Raw genomic sequence first — 22,559 nt, forward strand, 5'->3', positions numbered from 1 at the left:
CCCCCCCCCCCCCCCCCCCCGTCCGTGCTACACATCCATTAGTAAGTTCAGAGACTTGTACAAATGAACCATTAGCCAAAATGGCTGTTTTTAGATTGACAAATGAATCGACGCCCCGTTAATCAACCTACGCCTTGTCGATTCCCCACGTGGGTGCACACTACCTAGGCGGTCTTTTACTCCAAAATTCAAGGATCATCCTCAAGGTAGCTTGGTTGTTCCTTAGGGATTCTTTCCAAGAATTTCCGTTTATGAATCAACTTATAAGGCACACTAGCACCTCCTTGAACTACTTTTCGGAAGTCATGGATATTCCTGGACATTTTGGTTTCGAAACTTCCTAACTGACTTACTTCATTTAAATGGCCTTTAAAACAGTGACTACACCTTATGACACTTATTTTATGCTCTAGAAAATGACTTGGATTTTCGAAGTGTTATACACATCTAGTTAAAAAAGCGTTTTTGGGAATATCTTCACCTCTCATCCTATGTTGGTGATATCTCGACCTTAAGTCAATTTTTGGATAGTAGCTAGTTCCTTGGAGTTGATCAAATAGATAATCAATACGAGAGAGAGGATACTTTTTCTTTATGGGTGACCTTATTGAGTTTGCGATAATCAATGTACATTCTAAGAGACCCATCCTTATTTTTCACAAAAAAGACTGGAGTACACCATGGAAAAATACTAGGTTTAATGAAACCCTTGTCTAGTAAATATTTGAATTGGAGCTTCAACTCTTTCAATTCAGCAAGAGTAATCCAATATGGAGGAGTTGAAATGGCATTCATATCTGCTAATAAATTAATGCCAAAGTCAATTTCCCATTCGCGAGGAACTCCTGGATGGTCATTAGGAAAAACGTCTTGATATTCCCTAACTATGGGGACTGACTCAATAGAACGAGTTTTACATTCTAGATTTTTAACCCTCACTACATGGTATAGAAAACCCTTGGCTATCATCTTGCAAGACTTCAAGTAAGAATTGATTTGACCCCTTGGCATGGAATTTCCCCTGTCCACTCTAAGATGGGTTCATTTGGAAATTGAAATTTCACTACCCTCGTTCCACAATATATTGATGCAAAACAAGAATGAAGCCAATCCATACACAAGATGATATCAAAATAAAGAATGTCAATTTCTACCAAATCAACAAGAGTAACTCTAATGGGTACCATTACAGGACATTCCATATATACTCTTTTGGAAACTATAGAGTCATCCATTGGGGTACAAACTTAAAGGGTTCAATCAAAACAACAGGAAGTACATCAAACTTCCTAGCTACGAAAGGTGTAACAAAAGAGAGGGTAGCTCCTGGATCAAGCAAAGAATAAACATTTATAGAGAAGACTTGCAACATACAAGTCAAAACATCAGGAAAGCTCTGTTGTTTACCCCTATCCTTGAGTGCATGAAAACAATTTCTTTTTGGAGCTTCAGAGCTAGGACAACTTGATTGAGCTTCGCTATTCCTCTATTTTGGACTCTTCACATTAGGTAAACCTTTCACCATATGGCAACTTTTTGCACAACCATAGAACCTATTAGTTCTAATAAGGCATTCACCCACATCTTTCTTACCACACTTACCAAAACTTGGTCTTTCTCTTGGTGGATAAACATTTTCCCCATAAGATGTTTAGGATTAGACACCCTATTTTTGTGAGTCTTTGAGATATTCGAAGGAAACTGGTTTGAAAACCTTTTATTCAACTTAGTCTTGTCTTGAATGTCAAGCCTACTCTTGGATGAACCACTTTCATAAGATCTTTAATTCTTAGCTTCTCTATTCCTCTTCCTTAGACGACTCTCTACTACTTTTTGAGCATGAACCATAAACCAAGAAAGATAATTTTTGTCATGAATCATATCTGCACGACATACTTCTTCAAGATCTTCGTACATGCCCATTACATAACGGCTCATTTCATCGCTAGCATTGAAAACCAAAGAGGAAGCATATTTGGACAACTTAATGAACATTAAGGAGTATTCCTTAACACTCATACCTCCTTGACGAAGTTTTATGAAATCCTCTACCTTACATTCTATTTGCTCGCTTATGAAGAATTTGTAAAGACAGGCCTTTTTGAAAATCTCCCAAGTCGTGGGACCAACTCCTAAAATGTTTTATCCTTCCACAGATTATTCCATATCTGAGCCATGTTCTTGAGTTGATAGGCATCAAGCTCAGCTGTTTCAGTAGTACTCACTCCCATGACAAACAAGATCTTATAGACCTCATCAAGTAAATATATGGGGTGTTCATCAACTTTCGATCTGAGAAAAATAGGAGGATTCATACTCGTTAAATCCATGAGATAGCTAGCCATAGTAGTAGCATATTGGTTCTCTCGAGGAACAACCTCCCTGTTATCTTGTGCCGTTATGGCTTTATATTGAGTGGTGATGTCTTGGGCCATTTGAAACAGGCTTCCCTAACCTCAGCATCCTTCATGGCTGAAGGATTGATAGGAACTTGATCATTCGCAGCAAGTAACACTTGAGGAGGAACTTGATTGCTTAGGGAGTATCTCTCGCATTCGCAATATCTTCTCCTACTCTTCTCGCGACTGTCCTTCTTGTGTTCATCACCTATAACCACAAGAAAGGTATTAGATTCTAAAAGACAGTTAGTGTAAAAATCCTAGAGGCACGACATAAGTTTACCAAGAAAAGAGAATTTTCTTAATTATCACATAGCCTATAATCCAAATTGTGGTGTGCTTCACAACAACGAACAGAACACTATATAAAGTGGTTTCTTGAGTCATCGATCCTAGTTTATTTAACCTAATGCTCTAATACCATGTTTGTCACCTATAGATAGCGCACCCCATATGCGACCTGCGTCGTCGTCCTCTCATAGGAATCAGACAAGCCCTTAGCTTTCGTTATAATATCTTATCAGTTAAAAATGCATAAATATTAAAAATTTTCGCATATACTAAGTGAGGTATACTTAGACCTCTCACATAGAATCTTACATAGGCTTTTCTTATCGCAACATGATAGCATATGTACGATATTCTAAAACTTGTCTCACATAAAAATCATCTAAAGAGTACGAGTCTTGGAATTAGCCAATAAAATGTTAATACGCCATATAGGCCTTAAAATAATGAAATCCAAAGAACATAAAATGGATGAGAGAGTATTCCTAAAACTACTAAAGTCTTCATAAGCTATAATGATGAAAAGATAGCATCCCCAAACATAAGGACCTACCAATACATGGAGAAAGAAATCCAAGCTTCTTCAATCGAACTTCTTAATCTTCAATGGTCGAACCCTACAATATGTAGTTATATAATGTAAGGAGTTAGTACGCCACATGTACTAAGTATGGGTTTATGCACATAAAAATTTAAGGTCGTGCATGAAAAGGACCATTTCTTTATAAAGCATTCTAGGTCATTTGAATACCTTTAATGCACATTGAACAAAGCACATACAAGATAAGGATCACAACAACATAAAGCATGATCATAACTAAAGACATATCATCATAAAATTATCCTAATATTTCTTGTTCATTAATTCATTTAAGTATAACATACATAACATTTACCGACAATCCGCTCAAAAGCTTACAAGTGCAATGATCATTTTAAGCCCCATAACCCTACATAATCAAGTAAACAAGATCAAGACCATAAGTAATTTATTGTTGCATATAACTTGCCTCATATGTAATAATCGTAAGCCATAGCAGCATAGACCATATCATATTCATTAACATAGTAAACATCATACATCAGAAGCATTATACATTTCATGTTATCAACATAAGACAATATCCTAGGACTTCCATTAGAGTAATCTTGTGTAATGTCTAGGTAGAGTCTCATACCCCTAACTATACACCTCAAGTCACCCTAGTCAATATCCATTTACTTGTCTTTCATTGTACTTGAGGGAACAATCGCCTTCACTGACATTAGACCATTTGAGATAAACATGGAATCAGGTATCATGAAACCCTACACCGAAAGAAGGTAGTCAATAAACAAAACTAGAACCAAAACTTGAACATAGCATTCTAGGTGGCTCCACTAGCTCGTATTGATATGGTGGTAACATAGTTAGAGAACTAGGATATATACTAGAGACCAATAGTTTCACATTACATAGAAGTCATTCATTGTGAACCTATGTTTTATCTAGGGAAGGGACACCTCTCATATGTAGTTTATCCGTGCTAAGCTAAATTCCCTTATTGGAATAACCTTTAAGTCATAATTTATAATAAACCATAGGAGATTAAATCCTCGTATAAACATTATCATAAGTTATTTAGGTTTAGATGAGAATTTCCTTTAATCACAACTTTCATTTGTAAGATTAACATAATATTATAATACTACGTAGGGCATACAATATAAACATCCTCAACTTAAATTATCATGTCCTTACCATGGTCTCACATTCAACACATTCATAGGCTATCATATATTGATGGAAACATCATACATACTTCAATTTCATAATAACATCAATTATAGGGCAACATCAACATAGTAGCGTAATCATGAATTCAGAAGACTTACCTAATTGCTTCCAAGAACCTTCACCAAGAACATAAATTCAATTCATAACAATAATCCAATAATATGGTGAGATACTCAATAACATAACAAATACAACCACTTTAGTCATACACAATACCAATTCATAATTGGGGTTAAGGGAAAGGGTTCATTTATGAGTTCATTAAACTATAAATCGAACCCCTACATTTTCAAGACATTAGGTAATGGACATAAAATAATCAAATTGATTATATAGGGAGGGAAGATGCTTAGCACGAAAACCAGCCATTACATATAAATAACCCAATAATACATACTTTATTAGCCATAGAAAAATTATAGTTTTCATCATTAGTCGTAAATCGTTCAGAAGAAAACCCACTTGTAGAGAAAAAAACCCTAGGAATGAAATTGTTGGAAATAATCTTTGAAAGGACCTCTTGGGGATAGGAATCCAAAGAGTTAAGAACCCATATGTATTTACCAATATTCCATGAATTTTGAATGAAAATCTTGAAGTCTTCACCTTCTTCCTCAAGCTTTTCTTTTTGTTCAATGGAGTTTTAAAAGATAGAGTTCTTTAGAAAGATCAGACGGATTTTCTTTAATGTGATTTGAAGTGCGTGAAAGTGATCTAAAAATGACTTAAAATCATTATCAATTCATACCAAAAATACCCCTTACATAAATGGGTCTTTTTGTGAAGTTAAATTGACTTAAAAATGACGCGTACGAATGTAGGAAGAGGCAGCGCATCGCGGGGCCAATTCCAATTCTTTTTCTGAAATTTTGGGTCGAGGCAGTGAGCCTCATGGAGGATCTGTCACGAGGAAACCTCTTTCCTACATCGTGTTGTCTGCGCGACGCTTGGCTGGCTCTACATCTTGGCTGTCACAAGATTCTTTGGCAGCTTGCTCGCCAAGGTTTGGTCCTCCTCAAGGACCCTTATGGCTGTCCTTGGGGAGTCGTTACTGGACATTTAGACCCTTTGTACTACATACTACCTATTTAAAGTCTTTTTACAAGTTTTATACTTCATTTGAAACTCTAAAACCTTCACAAACAATATGGACGTCAGCTAGTTCAAAATAGATAGTCTTCGGATGTCAAGGTATTTCTTTGTTGTTTTGGATCTAAGATTTCCTGATTGAGTATATTACATTAATATAGGTCTGAAAACACCATTTAAATCATTTTTCAATAGGCTAAGCTGTAGTCTAAGTTATGGAACTTCTAGAGTGTTACATTTTTTCATAATTCCATACTTAGTACAATGTTTGTACGAACCCCATATTTTTCTATACTCTAAAAGCATAGGTTGGAAGCAAGTGAATGTCTAGAGGTCAATCTTGGAAAGTTTAATCTCTGAAGATCCGGTATGTCCTCATATATTCGAGGACATAGTCTTTGTTTCTTTAGTTCTCTTTTAAGACTTCTATAAGACTTATTATGTATTTTCCTCTTGTGTATAGGGCCATGACCCTAAATTATTTCAGTTATGAATTTATGTTTTCTTGTGACGATGAGACTTATCCTTAGTATTTCGAAAAGATATTTATTTAATATTATTAATGTTGTGAAAAGCTTTAAATTGCGCTCTACTTCTCATATATTATATAATGAACGATTGTTAAGAGGTTTGTACAAGACCCTAAAAGGTCAACTATGTGTTATGACGACTGAAAAGTGCTCCCTTATACTATGGTGTACTTGTGGGTCATGAGAAGGACACTCCACAACCTTTATATATAAGCACACCATATACCCCCTTGGGAGGAAACCCCTACCGTATTCCAAAGTACAATTTGTTCAAAGCAATCACAACCGACAAATCTACAAACTCATAAAAACCATACCGGGTTCTAAAATATGTAGAGGACTAAAAAATATTCATCCAAACTCTACCATGGACAACATGAAAGTATAAAAAGTATATTTGGGATGTAATAAAACATTTATATCTTTATGAAATCAACATACAAGTTTGTTCATTCAGAGAGCCTTTTTGGTCCTTTCTAGACCGCAGTGCATAGAAGCAAGCATTATTCGAAGCATTGGGATCAGGTTCACTAAGTGAAGCTAGATTGGCCTCTATCTTTTAACCATGAGTTTATTAAAATATCTTATCTTATGAGAACTCTTTAAAAACTTAAAGCACTAATCCATGTCACCTAGGTATTTACCTGCATGTTACTTCCATGATTTAGAACATCTAGATATTTCAAAAGAAGAACCGCCTCAATTTCCTCTTTGAGGTTTAGGGTTACACACCATATCCTTGTTTACCATTTGGAAATAATTTGAGGAACCTTGGGTTTGAGATCCTTTTTTTATCGGACAAAGCATATGAGAAGTTCCCATCATAGGTCCTACAACTTTTCACCTCCCTATTTTTATCTTAACATTTAATTCCTCAATTTAGTAGGAATGGACCATAAGGAGTGAGATACACATATTATCATGAATCATTGCCAAAAAACATTCTTTTACCACAAATATTACACACTCATAAAATACCTACTAATCTAATCCCTCGAATTCGGGACCAAAGAGGGAACATACTTGGATAGTTTGGTAAATTTAAAGCATACTCCTTAACATTCATGCAACCTTGTCTAAGGTTAATGCGTTCTTCAACCTTACATTTCCTCAACACTCAGTGAAAGACACTATCAAGGAATGCCTAATGGAATACTCCACACTCTATTGGACCCGTTCCTATCGTACTATTGTTCTTCCATTGTTATAACATAGTTGTGCCATACTATTCAGTTGGTAAGCGGCCAACTCTGATTTCTCTACTCAAGTCAACCCCATAATATAAAATATTCTGTAAACTTCTTCCAAAAATTCTTTAGGGTCCTCTCCTATTTTCGAACCATGAAACTCAGGAGGGTTCATTCTAGAAAAAATTGTAACTGTTGAAGAAGTGAAATTCTCAACATCTCTATTTGCCTTATTCTTCACTGCTCGAGCTTGAGTAGTCATATATTCAGATTGAGTAATAATAACTTGGGCGAACATTTGAATAGTAGACCAAATTTTTTTAAGAGTCACATTCTCAAACACGGGATCAAATAGAGATTGGTTATCTTGAAGACAATTTTCATTCACGTTGTCACCCTCCATTATTCTAGCCTTAGCCCTTAATGCTAAACATATTTCCCACGGAGTACTTTATTAAATCATAATTTGTCTCATGTCATATGGAAGGATGTACAAGACAATCAATCCAAAATATTTAATCGGGATAAATCTTATATCAAGCATGAAATTAATCTTTAACCGTCCATATATATTTAATATTAGATTCAATTATGTGAGAAAGCATTTTAACCTAGAATCTTCATTACGTGAGAAAACCTGTAAAATTATGCTCACTTTGTTTTAATGAGAATATCCTTTTAATCATAAAGAACATCATTATAATAGTCATGCATAGGGGGTACATGACAAAATTCATTCAACCACCCACAACAAGATCACAATCGTTTTACTCTCAAAGTGTTCTTAAGACATATACATAAATCTCATAATCATTTATTTTTATCATACTTTCATCCTTCAAGAATCGAAGATCATATTCAATCAACACATATAGAATTACTACATAAGAAATGGATGGTAAAATTATTGAAATAATTCAATTACTAAAAGCATTATCTTATCACATCCTTCTTGTATCAACAAAAAAACATTCACAAGATCATAATTGAAAATTCAGGAGATTTCAAGGATTCATGGGAGATTTCATCCTAAAATCTATAATGAAACACCAATTAGATCAAAATATAAGATATTTAATCATAAGAATAATTTTTTAAAATTATCCATTACTTGGAGTAAAACCTTAATTTTTGGGATTTGAGTTGGGAGTTTTAAAATAATTGTGTGAATGGGTGTATATTTAGACTTAAAATTATTTATATATGTTTATAAAGCTAAGGAAAAACGATTTCACTTAATAACCACCTAAATAGTAATTACCCAAAATAACCCTTCGTTTAAGTGACCTTGTCAAGGACCATGAGAGGCCCCACGAGCCATGGTCCCCTACGTCGTTCATGAAGTAGTGGCTAGGTCTTCATGTCTTGACCCTTAAGTCTAAGGGAAGACCACGACCCTTGATGTCCTTCACAAGCCATCAAGTGGCTCGTCGGGGAGGGTCTCACTTTGGACAAAATAGTAGGAACATTGGCTAGCCCAACACAGACCACACAACGAGTCGTGTTTGTGGTCATGAAGAAGAGCAATGTATTTCAGATTTTGGGCAGCCTTGTCGCTGTTCTTGGGACTTTCCCTTTTGCCTTTGGTATAACCATTTTCCCTTGACGTTAACCCACATGTTTTGGCTCTAGTTTAGCATATTAATTTCTGGGGTGTTACATTATCTCCTCCTTGGGTACAATCATCATCAAATGACGATCTAGACTCCATAGGGAATTAAATACATAAAACTAGCAGCCCATTATGTAGGAAACATAAAAATAAAGCACTATTTAATGGAGGAAAATTCAATTGTATCTCAAACATTATCAATGCAGCACAATAGGTAGGAACTACATCTAGAAACCCTCTATATATAGAACTCAACCTTTTACATTTTCATAGGAGGAGCTACCTTCTCCAACTAAAAGCATACTCAACATAGTCCATACAACTATTAGCCCAACTACTCAAGAAAAACTTATATATGAAAGGCATGTGCATCAATTCATAGCATGAAATCAAATAGGAATCTCATATTATAGGTACTAAACAATGAGGGATTCAAATAATGAAAAATTATTTTCTTTCTAATCATGATTTTCTCAATAACATGCATATCATTAGGAAATTATGGGACCGCATATAACTAGAAAACATAATACAAGCTAATAGGTGAAACTAGAGCCAATCATGTGTGTCATGATGTTTTTAAATCCATAAATTGTTAATTATGTTATTAATTGGCAGTGTGTGTTGTTTGGTTGAGTTTTTAATTCAAAGGTCAATGAACGAACAGTGACGTTCGACGACTAGACCTCTATGTGCTAATGTAAGTGGTTTTCTGCCTTGACATGTTTGGTGAGTTCTTTAGAGTCGAACTTGATGGTGGAAGTTCCTAATACATAGGTGAGAATGTATAGAGGTTTAACGTCTGGGTATGACTCCACCTAGGACCCACAAGGGTTAATAGTAGAGAACCCCAACGTTTAGGAAGAAGCTTTCATGACTGCCCAAAACCTGCCTCAAATGACAGAGGCAATCGATGACACTTAGGTCAATCGACGCCCCGCTGTTTAGGGCGTAGTTTGGGACTATGTCCAGGGAGATTGAGGTACCAAATATTGAGCCTATGAACCAAACAACGGAAAAGCAAGATGGTTTGTAGGTGGATCTATGAGGCGTCGATTGGAGCCATCGATGGCCACTGTCAAAAAGTTGTCAAGGATACAACTAAGCTTGGGGTGTTTTAGTAAATTCACCCCAAGTCTTTTGTAAGCAAAGGACGATTACTTTAGGGTCTTGTAGGTATTTTAATTTTGTTAATAGTCATACACATAGACAAGAATTCATTTGAAATATTCAAAACCCCTCCCTTAAGAAAGAACTCTCTCAAACTCAATAGAAGCTAGAACTCAATGAATGGCTAGAAGGGAAGGTTTTGGACGTTTTATTCATCAAATTTTCGTGAGTTTCTTCTCATTGAGGTGTGGTAGTTGATCCTAGAAATTTCATTCATTCCATTAGCCATTCCAACGTGATTTCAAAAAGGTTTAAACCCCAAATTCTTCTATCTATCACATCCGGGAAGTACCCTTTAGATGCAACCGGTGTCGTCGTCCTCGAAGAGGACTAACACTAGTCTCTTAGCATTTGTGAATACATTCATAGGTTAAAAACCCAGAAAATATAAAAAAGAGTATAACAATTGGGCATAGACCATACATCAATACTAAAGACACATATAGGTTATACAATAATAGTACTCAAATGAAAGAGAATGAACAAAGTTTATTTAAGACTAATCAACATCCAGTGCTTGAATATGGCATTTTCCTCGAAGTGGTGGGGAGCTACCCAACTTGGAGAATGAGGATCCAAGTCTTCTTCAAATGTCGTCACAAACTTTTCAATGACCAGCACCTAAAATGTTGGGAAATCGGGAGAAACGGTGTTAGCACATCACTTGTCCTAAGTATAGGTCCATATGCACATCTAACATAGAAATCATGTGAAAAGGGATATTTTATTAAAACATTCTAATTTACTTTGAAAAGTGTTATGCATATTCAAGAACCAATTCATGTAAATAGCACATCTTCATTAAGTCCAGATCATATTCATCACAAGACCAAAAATACTAAGTCTAGTCAAGTCAACATGCATTTCAACTTAATTAAGCACATAATGAAGACAACTTTATCATCAAGTTATAATATAAACAAGTACGTATAAGAGTTCATAACATCATAATCAAACCAAGACTATTACTCATGAACACCGATTAAGCCCATTAGTGCAATGACTAAGTAAGGCCCCATAACCTCACTCAACCAAGTAAAGATAACAAGAACCATAAGAAACGCTCAACTTCATATACTACATCATTAAGAGTAAAAATCATCATACTTAATCAATAGAGACCAATCATATGTTCATACATGAAACAAACATCATAAAATGTTATTAATATGTAAGATCAACATATGCATATCATTTACATTCATAAGTGTATAACCATATAAGAACATCCTTCTAAGACTTCCTTGAAAGATAACTAGTGCAATGTATAGGTAGAGTCCCATACCCCTAAATTGATTAAGTCAAACCCCTCAAGTAATCCTAGTTAAAGTCCACTTATTACTTCATTTTACCTTTTCGGAACATCTTGCCTTAATCAACATAGACCATATGAGTCAATGTGGAATCCGGTGTCATGGAACCCTACACCGAAAGATGGTGGACTACTTGTCAAGGTAGTACAAAAAAAGGAACATAGCATCTACGTGGATCCATTAGCTAGCATTCCTATGGGGGAAACATAGTTCAAGAACAAAGAGTTATAGTTGGAACCATATTTATGCTACATGTATTATAGTCTCCAATATGATGAGTAAAATAGTGAACCTACCTTCCCTGTGTGGGAAGAGACACTCCTCAGTCTAGTTTACTCGGTGCTAAGCTATAATCTCTTTCAAAACGTATTTCATTAATAATCATAACTTAGTTTAGATCATAGGGCCTATCCTCTATATATTCATCATCATAGCTCAATAATAATTGCATGAGTATTGTCCTTTCACTATAATCCACATATGTGAGATTAGCACATTAACATCATTATAGCATAGTAAGGCACATAGGTACTTCATAATCAACCTTATATCATTACAAGTTAAGCATAATCTGTCAAATTAAATTATCAAGACATTTCATTTCAATACCATACAACCCCTTATCAATCTCAATAAGGTGTTCTTCAATATTACTTCATCACTAAACACAAGTAATCATAATTGAAGTAAAGGTTTGAGATCACAAGACTTACCCCAACCTCCTTCACAAGCCATCATCATAGTCTTACAATACACCAAGTCAATTAAATCAAATAATAGGTGTAATAACACCAATCAACGGTAATTAACACAGTAATAAAGTGAATTGATGACTACATAACAATTCATCACTAGTTCATAGCCTAGGGTGAGGGACTTAGGTCAAATTCATGATCTACTTCACAACCTACGTTAATTAATCAAGAACTAGCATAATTGAATTACAATATATCAGAATCTACTCATAATTATAAAAAGAAATCATTAACAGTGACACTTATAATATTCATATTCGTAATAGAAGAAAACCCACTTGAAACTCTTCTTTTTTTAATCAAATTGGAAGAATCCTTTGCCGAAAGGATTTCCAAATGTGAAAGGAATACCATACATTGTTAATTGATGGAGAATGATGAAGAAAATCCCCCCTTATTTCAGCCCTATGACTTTGACCTAGCCCTTCAATGGAGTTATTATTTTGAAAGAGGCAAAGAAGCGAGAAGGAAGAGTAGTTAGGTTTTTGGGAAATATGAGAGTTGGTTAGTTTATTTAGGTTTAGGTGTTTACATAGAGGTCCTTAATTAACATAATTAGACGTACCCTAACCCCTAACTAATTAACTAACCAGTTAATTAATTAAATGACAAAACTTAAAATTTAACAGAAAAATAGTGGCAGGTCTCGTACGTCGATCGACGGTCCGTAGGTCAACCTACGTCATTGCCCGCCTCCGTCCTTCAAATCCCTCGATGGTGTAAGAAAATTGTCAAATTTGTCATTTTGAAAAATTTCTAAGTGTTCGTCGATTGACCTACGCCTCGTCTCCTGTAACACGTCAATGGCTATTGTCCAAGACAACTTTTGGCCACAACGCAAGGGTTCTTAGCAAGGACCCTTTGGTTTGTCCTTGGGGTGTCGTACCCAGAAGTTTCGACCCTAAATTAACTCTAATACATGTTAGACACCTTTTCACCAAATTTCATCATTTTCTAACTCTTAAAACCTTTTCAAATAGACTAAGCCACGCTAGTACCTCTTGAACTAGTTTTCGAACGTCATGGATGTTTTTGACGTTTTGATTCTCAATCTTCCTAAATGACTTGTGTACATTATAATTTACTTTCAACACTGTTACAACTCTTAGAATCTCATGTTAATTTATAAATTAAGCTTTAGACTTTTGGAGTATTACATTATCCCCTCTCTAGGAACATTCATTCCTGAATGACACTAAAGTTCTTTAAAAGGAAGGAATAGACTCAAGAATAGCTTCCCAACAACCAAGAACACAATAAATCATGAGTTACAAATAAAATAAACATAACCACATAACCATTTTCGCAATACAACTCAAAGCATCATTTTCTACCTGTTAGAGTTAAACATTCTTTTAATGCTTATTCACTATGCCAAAGCTTTCTTCAACACATATGAGAATGCTCAATACTACTCATGAAGGATCAACATACCAAAATACACCACATAACTTCAAATAAAGTAAAAGAGCATTTTCTTGAAAACATTCAATTTAATATGCATAAATCATTGTAACAAAACATAAATTCACCATTTTACCAAAAATCAAGGCACCTTCAAATAACCTCATTTTTTCACTATAATTAGGAACAACTAACCTTAGTTATAAAATAGATGAGGGTAACAAGACTTCATATCATCCTCGGCCTTTCATGTTGCACCTCAAATAGGTGGTTCTTCCATAACACCTTTATGGAAGCCACCTCTTTTTTCCTTAACTTCTACTCTTGTCTATCAAGGATTTCAACCGAACCCTCCTCATAGGAGAGGTTCTCTTGCACACCTAGATCCTGGATAGGAACAATGGACTCGGGATCACTGATACCCTTTTTAAACATGGAGACATGGAATACTGGATGAACCGAAGTCAATTCACTAGGTAACTTCAACTCATATGAACCCTTGCCTACCCTTTGAAAAATTTCATTATGACCCATATAACGAGGATTCAATTTCCCTTTCTTACCAAATTTCACCACCCCTTTCAGAGGTGGAATTTTTAGATACACCTTATCACCTTCTTCACTCTCTAATTCCCTTCTCCTGTTGTCGGTGTATGACTATTGCAGGCTATAGGCTGTTTTCAAGAGATTCCTTATTATATGAACCTTCTCCAAAGTCTTTCAAACAATTTAAGGACCGAAAAGTGAAGACTCACCCACTTCAAACAATCCAATTAGAGATCTACATCTCCTACCATACGAAGCTTCAAAAAGAGCCATATATATAGATGAATGACAACTATTGTCATAGGAAAACTCAACCAAAGGCAACAGCTTATCCCAAATTCCCTTGAACTCAATTATACAAGCTCTACGCATATTATTAAGTGTTTGAATAGTATGCTCCGCTTGACCATCAATTTGGGGTTAAAAGTAGTGATTAGCTTCACATTGGCACCCAATTATTTTTAAAACGACCTCCAAAATCTAGATGTGAATTCTGCACCCGTATCCAATATGATGGATAATGGGATACCATTGCGACATACAATCTCATCTGTGAAGATCCTTGCATAATCATCTGCCGAGTATGTGGACTTGATTGGTATGAAATGAGCGAATTTGGTCAACCTATCCATACAACCCATATGGAGTCATTTTGCTCTTGTGTCTGAGGGAAAACCTACCACGAAGTCCATAGTAATGTCTACCCACTTCCACGTAGGAACATGGATTTCTTGAAGTAAACCACCCGGCTTTTGGTGTTCGAATTTCACTTGTTGACAATTTGGACATCTTGCAACAAATTGAACTATGTATCCTTTTAAGCATTACCGCCAAAACAATTCTCTAAGGTCATGATACATCTTTGTAGAACCTGGATGAATGGAATAATGGGACCCATGATCTTTCTCAAGAATCCAGTTTCTCAAGTCACCAACATTGGGAACAAAACTTTCCGTGATGACTCAAGACACCCCTTCAAGGAGAATGACTCATTAAGTTTACCAAGAACCAACTCCTTCAACTCCATCAATGGTCGATCAAGGTGTTGTTTAGACTTCACCTCAACCAATAAAGATGATTCGGATTAATGATGGACCATAAAACAACCATTTGGAGAGTCTTCAAATTTAACACCCATTCTAGCCAACCAATGAACATCTTTCAGTAGATTTTTCTTGCTTCTTTTACATGAGATACACTACATATTGTCATACCACTTAGAGCATCCGCAACTACATTGCCCTTGTCGGGTTGGTAGAGAACACTCATGTCGTAATCTTTCAACAATTTCACCCACCAACTTTGTCAGAGATTCAACTCCTTTTGAGTAAACACATATCGAAGACTCTGTGGTCAGTATACACATAATCATGGACACCATACAAATAATGCCTCCATACTTTCAAGGAAAATATCATTGACAATAACTCAAGATCATGAGTTGGATAATTAGTCTCATACGCCTCAATTTTTCTATAAGTATAAGCCACTACTTTCCCATATTGCATAAGAATACACCCCAAGACCACTCAGGATGCGTCACTATATACCAATAAGCCCTCGGTACCCTCCAGTAGTGTTAATATCGGACCGGAGGTAAGACTCTCTTTCAAGATTTGGAATCTTATTTCACATACCTCTAACCACTTAAATTTCACACTCTTTTGTGTCAAAATAGTCAAGGGAGATGCAATGGATGCAAAACCATCCACAAACCTTCTATAATATCCCGCTAGACGCAAAAAATATCCAATGTCTGTTGATGTCAATGGTCTAGGCCAATTCTTGACTGCTTCGGTTTTTGGATAAACCTCAACTTTCTCACTAGAGATAATATGACCAAGAAAAGCCAACGACCTAACCTAAAACTCACATTTTCTATACTTGGAAACTAGTTAATTCTCCTTAAGAACTTGTAACACCACCCTTAAATGATCCATGTGTAGACCTTCATTTTTTGAATATACAATTATGTTGTCAATGAAAGAAATGACAATTAATGTAGGTAACTTTGAAACACCCTATTCATGAGACTCATCAACGTCGTGGAATCAGTGAGACCAAAGGACTTTACTAAGAACTCATAGTGACCATTACTAGTTTGGAATACCATTTTTGGTATATACTCACCTCTCACCCTAAGTTGGTGATACCCCGACATCAATTTCAATCTTAGAAAAGTAGCTTGCCCCTTGAACTTGATCTAAAAAGTCCTAAATCCTAGGGAGAGGATATTTTCCTAATAGAGACTTTATTGAGTTTGCGATAATCAATGCACATTCTAAGAGACCCATCCTTCTTCTTTACAAACAAAACTGGTGAACCCCATGGAGAAATTCTAGGTTTAATAAAGCCTTTGTCTAGTAAGTTCTTGAGTTTAGCCTTCAAATCTTTCAATTCGTTCAGAGCCATCCGATAAGGAGGAATTGAAATAGGATTTGTATACAGTACCAAGTCAATACCGAAATCAATTTCCCATTTGGGAGGGATTCCGAAATGATCTTTAGGAAAGACCTCCAAAAATTACCTTACTTCGGGGACTAACTCTATGGTAGAATTTTCGGAGTCTAAATCTTTGAATATTACTGTATGATCTAAGCACCCTTTTGAGATGATTTTACATGACTTAAGACAAGATATGATACAAACTCTAAGAATGGAATTTCGCCCTTTGAATTCTAAAATGGTTTCATTTGGAAAATTGAACATGACAATTCTAGTTCTACAATCAATGGACGCAATAGAATCATGCAACAAATTCATCCCCAAGATGACATCAAAATCAACCATATCAAGTTCTACAAATTCAACATGAGTAACTAAATTGGGACACATTATAGGACTATTTATATATACCCTCTTTGAAACAACCGACTCACCTACAGGGGTACTTACCATGAAAGATTTATTTAGGATATCCACAAAATATAAAAATTTCTAGCTATCAAGGGATTAAGAAAAGATAATGTATCACTAGGATCAAGTAAAGCATAGACTTTAATAGAGAATACTTGTAACATACTGGTCACCACATCGGGAGAACTCCCTTGGTCACCCCTAGAGTGAAGTGCATAAAGACATTCTTCTTTAGAGCATCCACATTAGAACCACTAGCTTGAGATTGCCTGCTTCCTTTGTCATTCCCCTTCTAATTTGGGCAATCCTTAACCTTGTGGAAACTTTCACCACACCTAATTCAATTTTCCATCCTAACAAGAAATCACCATAATGTTTATTGCCACAATTTGCACAAGTTGGCTTCTTACTTTCTCAGCTAGTATATCTTCAATTTTGAGACTTAGGATTAGACAACCTATAACAACGTGCCTTGGTAAATTTGGAAAGAACATGATTAGAAAACCTCTTCTTGAACCTAGGGTAGTCTTAAATGTAGAGCCTACCCTTAGAGGAACCATCTCTATAAGACCTTGCCTTCTTGGCCTCCCTACTCTTTCTCCTTAACCTAGTTTCATCAACTTGTTGAGCATGAACCATGAGACGAGAGATATTCATATTATCATGAAGCATAGCACAAAAACATTTTTCAATAAATTCATCTAACACACTCGTAAGAAATGAGTCATCTCGTCCCTTGGGTTTGAATTCAAGGATGGAGCATACTTGGACAAGTTAGTGAATTTCAAGGAATAGTCAAGTACCCTCATACCTCCTTGCTGATGTTTGATGATTTCATCAAACTTAGCTTCCCTCATCTCTCTAGGAAAGTACTTATCAAGGAAAGTCTTCTTGAAGATCTCCCAAGTAACCGAACCACCCATTTGAACATACCAAGTTTCGGCCACATCTTTGAGTTTATAAGTCGATAACTCTGCCTACTCAATTGATATCACACCCATAAAATAGAGAATATTATAGACATTATATATGAATTCTTGAGGTTCCTCATCCGACTTAGACCCGAAGATCATAGGCGGATTCTTTCTAGTAAAGTCTCTCAAACAAGAGCTGATATTGTTATCCTGTTGAGGCACTCAAGGTCCAACCTCCCAATATATTTGGGCCGTCATGGCTTGGACTTGAGAAGTGACTACATTAGCTTGAGAGTTCATGTCTTGTGTTAAAGTGAGAAAAGATTCCCTTTTATCTCTATGGTCGTTGTTGAAGGAACATCCGGGACTTGATCACCCATAGAAACTTGTTCAAGGTGAGGCACATGGTTGTCATAAGATCCCACATTAGCCATTTCTTCTTTGGACCTACTAGAACTTTCTATTCTAATATGACCACGATTCAAAGTTTAGTTTAATGGGCATAACAATACTCTAGAGGCATGACATAGGAATACAAGGAGATAAGAGTTTCTAATCATCACATAGTCTCTAACTCATAAGTGTGGCGTACTTCAAAATTATGAATAAGAAGCTACATAGACGTGATTAAATGGGACATAATTTATAGGGATATTCATCCTCATGCTCTGATACAATGTTTGTCACATCCGGGAAGAACCCATTAGACGCAACGAACATCCTCGTCGTCGAAGAGGACTAAGACTAGCCTCTTAGCATTAATCTTTACATTCATAGGTTAAAAATGCAAAAGAATTAAAACTCTTCATCAACACTATTTCATAATTTTTACTTAGACCTCTCGCTTACACATAATATATTCATATCTAGTATACATAGACCCTTCATATAAGAATATTTCATAGTCTTCTACTTTTATTGTATATATATGTATGTATACATATAAGATACAATATAGTGTTAAAATGGATGTGTCTTATTAAAAATCTAAACAAAAGTATAATATTTGTCATAGCCTATACATCAATACTGAAGCCACATATAGTCTATACAATCATAGTACTCAAATGAAAGAGAATGAACAACTTAAGTATCATTATGACTAATGCACATCCAATACTAGAAAATGTCATTGTCCTCGAAGTTGTTAGGACCTAACCAATTTGTACAATGAGGATCCAAGTCTTCTTCAAATGTCGTCACGAACCCTTCAACGACGGAACATAAGATGTTGGGGAAACTGGAGAAACGGGGTTAGCACATCAGTTGTACTAAATGTAGGACCATATGCACATCCAACATAAAAATCATGCTAAAAAGGGACATTTTATTAAAACATGCTAATTTACTTTAAAAAGTATTATTAACATTCAAGAACCAATACAAGTCAATAACACATCTTCATTAAGTCAAAACCATGTTCATAACAAGAGCAACAATACTAAGTTTAGTCAAGTACATGCATTTCAACATAATTAAGCACATAATTGATCATGACAGCTCTATCATTAAGTTATAATATCAACAAGCACGTATAAGATTTCATAACAACATAATTAAAGCAAGACCATTAGTCATGAACCCGTATTAAGTCCACTAGTGCAATGACTAAGTAAGGCCCCATAACCTCACTCAACCAAGTAAACCAACCAAGAACAATAAGAAACACTCAACTTCACATACTACATCATTAAGAGTAAACATCATTATGATTAATCAATATAGACTAACCATATGTTCATAAGTGATACCAATATCATATAGTGTCATTAACGTGTAACATAAATATATACATATCATTTACATTTATAAGCATATAATCATATAAGAACATCCTTCTAAGACTTTTCTCACAGATAACTAGTGCAATGTGTAGGTAGAGTCCCATACCCTTACATAGACGAAGTCAAACCCCTCAAGTTATCCTAGTTAGAGTCCACTTCATTTTACCTTTTGGGGATATCTTGCCTAAACCGACATAGACCACATGATCCAATGTGGAATCCGGTGTCATGGAACCCTACACCGAAAGAAGGTGGACTACATGTCAAGGTAGTATCAAAACATAAACATAGCATCTACGTGGATCTACTAGCTAGTATTCCTATGGGGGAGACATAGTTGAAGTACAAGGAGATATATTTGGGGACCTCTTTACGCTACATGCATTATAGTCTACAATCTCTTGTATACAATAGTAAAACTACATTCCATTGATGGGAAGGGACACTCCTCACTCTAGTTCACTCGTTGCTAAGCTAGCTAGAGTCCCTTTTGAAATGTCTTTCATTAATAATAATATCTTAGTTAAGGTCATAGGGTTTATCCCTTATATATTCATCATCATAACTCAATAAGAATTGTATGAGTATTGTCCTTTCACTATAATCCACAAATGTGAGATTAGCACATTAATATCATTATATCATAGTAAGGCACATAGGCAGTTCATCACCAACCTTATATAATTAAATCTTAAGCATAATCTCACAATTATATAATAAAGACATTACAATTCAACATCATACAAACCCTAATCAATCTCATGATAAGGTGTACTTCAATATCACTTCATCACTAAACACAAGTAATCATAATTTATTAAAGGTTTAGGATCACAATACTTACACCAATATCCTTCACAAGCCATCATCATAGTCATACCATCAACAAAGTCAATCACTCCAATAAAATGTGGAATAAAATAAATAAATGGTATTTAACACACTAATAAAGTCAATTGAATCACTACACAACAATTCATCACTAGTTCATAGATTAGGGTTAGGAACTTAGGTCAAATTCATGATCTACTTCACAACCTAGGTTAATTATTCATGAACTAGGACAATTTAATTACAATATATCATAACCTACTCATATTTATCTAAATAATCATGAACAAATCCATTTACAAGATTCAAATTCGTAATTGAAGGAAATTCACTTGAAACTTTTCTTTTTGAAATCAATGGAACCCTTTGGGGAAGGAATCCCAAAGGTGAAAGGAATCCCATACACTGTTAATTGATTGATAATGTAGAAGAAAATCCACCATATTGCATCTCTAATACCTTGATCTGTCCCTTCAATGGATTTCTTCTTTGGGAAGAGAGAAAGAAGATATAAGGAAGAGTAATAGGGACCACCTAACCCCTAAATAATTAACTAACCACCTAATTAATTAAATGAAACCACATAAAACTTAACAAAAAAATAGTTGTAGGATCTACAAGACCTCGAGTGACGGTCTGTAGGTCAACCTACACCCTTGCCCCCTCTATCCTGAACATCTGTCGATTGTCGCAGAGCCTTGTAAAATTGTCCATATTAGAAAATGGCTAAGTGTTTTTCAATGGAGGAAATCTATGACCGTTTATTTACCTATGCCTCATCTCCTGCAACATATCGATGGCTACTGTCCAAGACACCCTTTGGCTAAAATGCAAGAGTCTTCCTCAAGGACCCTTTGGTTGATGCTTGTGGAGTAGTACCCGGACATTTCGACCCTAAGCCAACTCTAATACGTTTTATAAAACTTTTACCAAATTTAATCATTTTCCGTCACTTAAAACCTTGTCTAATATACTAAGGCACGCTAGCACCTGTTAAACTAGTTTCCATACATCATGGATGTTCCTTAATGTTTTTATTCTACAACTTCCTAAATGACTTATATACATTAAAATTTAATTTTAAAAAATGTTAAAACTCTGATAATCTCATGTTAAGTTCTAAATTAAGATTTAGACTTTCAGAGTATTACACTATCTTTGACTTTAAGAATTGTTCTAAGCATGAAAATGTTTTAAGGATTCTAATATTTTGTTTTTAGTGTTGGTTGTTGATTTTAATTTTAAAATTTCAATAAGACCATTTTATTCTTATTATCAACTTTTAGCTTATGAAATTTGTGTAATAAACATGATTAGGTAATGTTAGAACTATGGTTTCTTTATGGTTTAATTGTTATTAGCTACTGCCTTAAAGTCTATTTTATGATGAATTATTGAAGAAATGGAGAATAGGTGGTGAAAGCTTGTTTAAATGGTAAGTGGGTTATATTGATTAGTTCTTATTAAGAAAAGCTCTTGAATCGTATGGTCCACCTTTGGTGGCGGTGTTTGTTTAAAGTATATGGATATATGTATTTATGTGCGTCTTGTAAATTTTCCTTGAAGATGTAGTATGTGAAGTGAAGTGATGATTATAATGTTGATACATGATATGTTTTAGAAAGTTTAATGTTGTACCTTGATGATGTACATATTGATATTCTTTATGAAGCTTGAAAGTATATATTGTAGAGATTATGTCTAAGTGAAGTTATGTCTATATGTGAAGCATGATAGTGTGATAAGCATGATGGTGTGTGGATTATAATGAATGAAGGTGTAATCATATTTACAAGTCAATGTTATGAAAATGGTTATTATGTGAATTGTGTGCTCACATGTACTCACACACACACTATGAATGAAAGAATGAAGTAAATTAATGTGAATAGGGGATTTTAGGGTGGACACTCTTCGTGAGTAGAGATGAAGTCTCTAGACCATCCCCACTATTCCTATATTAAGAAGAAGGGGAGTTTTGGGGTTGACATTCTTCGTGAGTTGAGATGAAGTGTTTAGTAGCAACCTCACCATTCCCAAGAGCTTTCTAAGATCGGTTAGAGGATGGACACTCTTCGTGAATTGAGATGCGGCGTCCAATGGT

The sequence above is a fragment of the Solanum pennellii genome, chromosome 10, assembly GCF_001406875.1.
Source record: "Solanum pennellii chromosome 10, SPENNV200".
Lineage (NCBI taxonomy): Eukaryota > Viridiplantae > Streptophyta > Magnoliopsida > Solanales > Solanaceae > Solanum > Solanum pennellii.